The sequence below is a fragment of the Anopheles gambiae genome, unplaced genomic scaffold, assembly GCF_943734735.2.
Source record: "Anopheles gambiae unplaced genomic scaffold, idAnoGambNW_F1_1 scaffold_14, whole genome shotgun sequence".
Classification (NCBI taxonomy): Eukaryota; Metazoa; Arthropoda; class Insecta; order Diptera; family Culicidae; genus Anopheles; species Anopheles gambiae.
In genome coordinates this window covers 304024-306776 of record NW_026902715.1, presented here as the reverse complement: position 1 = coordinate 306776, position 2753 = coordinate 304024, and positions in this window count along the sequence as shown.

Sequence of the window (2753 nt, the reverse complement as noted above, 5' to 3'; positions counted from 1 at the left end):
TTTCATCCAAATGAAGCCATCTTGCACTATTTGAATGGCCTTGAAATTTGATGTTGAATTTTGTTGCCATCTATTATCGTTGTTACGGCCATGTTTCATCCAAATAAAGGCATCTTGCTCTAATTCAATGGCCTTGAAATTTGATGTTGGGTTTTTTTGCCATCTATTATCGTTGTTACGGCCATGTTTCATCCAAATGAAGCCATCTTGCACTATTTAAATGGCCTTGAAATTTGATGTTGAGTTTTGTTGCCATCTATTATCGTTGTTACGGCCATGTTTCATCCAAATGAAGCCATCTTACACTATTTGAATGGCCTTGAAATTTGATGTTGAATTTTGTTGCCATCTATTATCGTTGTTACGGCCATGTTTCATCCAAATGAAGCCATATTGCACTATTTGAATGGCCTTGAAATTTGATGTTGAATTTTGTTGCCATCTATTATCGTTGTTACGGCCATGTTTCATCCAAATGAAGCCATATTGCACTATTTGAATGGCCTTGAAATTTGATGTTGAGTTTTTTTGCCATCTATTATCGTTGTTAACGTACTTAACAACATGCCCGTCATGGGTTCAAGCCCTAAATAGACCGTGCTCCCACACGTAGGACTGACTATCCTGCTATGGTAACAATAAGTCACTGAAAGCCAAGCTCACTTCACTAGTGGGTACTTGGCAGGCCCTTGACCGACAGTGGTTGTTGTGCCAAAGAAAAAAAAAATTATCGTTGTTACGGCCATGTTACATCCAAATGAAGGCATCTTGCACTAATTCATTGGCCTTGAAATTTGATGTTGAATTTTGTTGCCATCTATTATCGTTGTTACGGCCATGTTACATCTAACTGAAGCCATCTTGCACTATTTGAATGGCCTTGAAATTTGATGTTGAATTTTGTTGCCATCTATTATCGTTGTTACGGCCATGTTTCATCCAAACAAAGGCATCTTGCACTAATTCAATGGCCTTGAAATTTGATGTTGAATTTTGTTGCCATCTATTATCGTTGTTACGGCCATGTTTCATCCAAATGAAGCCATATTGCACTATTTGCATGTACTTAAAATTTGATGTTGAGTTTTGTTGCCATCTATTATCGTTGTTACGGCCATGTTTCATCCAAATGAAGCCATATTGCACTAATTCAATGGCCTTGAAATTTGATGTTGAATTTTGTTGCCTTCTATTATCGTTGTTACGGCCATGTTTTATCCAAATGAAGCCATTTTGAACTATTTCAATGGCCTTGAAATTTGATGTTGAGTTTTGTTGCCATCTATTATCGTTGTTACGGCCATGTTACATCCAAATGAAGCCATCTTGCACTAATTCAATGGCCTTGAAATTTGATGTTGAGTTTTTTTGCCATCTATTATCGTTGTTACGGCCATGTTTCATCCAAATGAAGCCATATTGCACTAATTCAATGGCCTTGAAATTTGATGTTGAATTTTGTTGCCTTCTATTATCGTTGTTACAGCCATGTTTTATCCAAATGAAGCCATTTTGAACTATTTCAATGGCCTTGAAATTTGATGTTGAGTTTTGTTGCCATCTATTATCCTTGTTACGGCCATGTTTCATCCAAATGAAGCCATCTTGCACTAGTTGAATGGCCTTGAATTTTGATGTTGAGTTTTGTTGCCATCTATTATCGTTGTTAACGTACTTAACAACATGCCCGTCATGGGTTCATGCCCCAAATAGACCGTGCTCCCATACGTAGGACTGACTATCCTGCTATGGTAACAATAAGTCACTGAAAGCCAAGCTCACTTCACTAGTGGGTACTTGGCAGGCCCTTGACCGACAGTGGTTGTTGTGCCAAAGAAAAAAGAAAAAAATATCGTTGTTACGGCCATGTTACATCAAAATAAAGGCATCTTGCACTAATTCATTGGCCTTGAAATTTGATGTTGAATTTTGTTGCCATCTATTATCGTTGTTACGGCCATGTTTCATCCAAATGAAGCCATCTTGCACTATTTGAATGGCCTTGAAATTTGATGTTGAATTTTGTTGCCATCTATTATCGTTGTTACGGCCATGTTTCATCCAAATAAAGGCATCTTGCACTAATTCAATGGCCTTGAAATTTGATGTTGAATTTTGTTGCCATCTATTATCGTTGTTACGGCCATGTTTCATCCAAATGAAGCCATATTGCACTATTTGCATGTACTTAAAATTTGATGTTGAGTTTTGTTGCCATCTATTATCGTTGTTACGGCCATGTTTCATCCAAATGAAGCCATCTTGCACTATTTGAATGGCCTTGAAATTTGATGTTGAGTTTTGTTGCCATCTATTATCGTTGTTACGGCCATGTTTCATCCAAATGAAGCCATCTTGCACTATTTGAATGGCCTTGAAATTTGATGTTGAGTTTTGTTGCCATCTATTATCGTTGTTACGGCCATGTTATATCCAAATGAAGTCATATTGCACTTTTTGAATGGCCTTGAAATTTGATGTTGAGTTTTGTTGCCATCTATTATCGTTGTTACGGCCATGTTTCATCCAAATGAAGCCATCTTGCACTATTTGAATGGCCTTGAAATTTGATGTTGAGTTTTGTTGCCATCTATTATCGTTGTTACGGCCATGTTTCATCCAAATGAAGCCATCTTGCACTATTTGCATGTACTTAACATTTAATGTTGAGTTTTTTTGCCATCTATTATCGTTGTTACGGCCATGTTTCATCCAAATGAAGCCATCTTGCACTATTTGAATGGCCTTGAAAT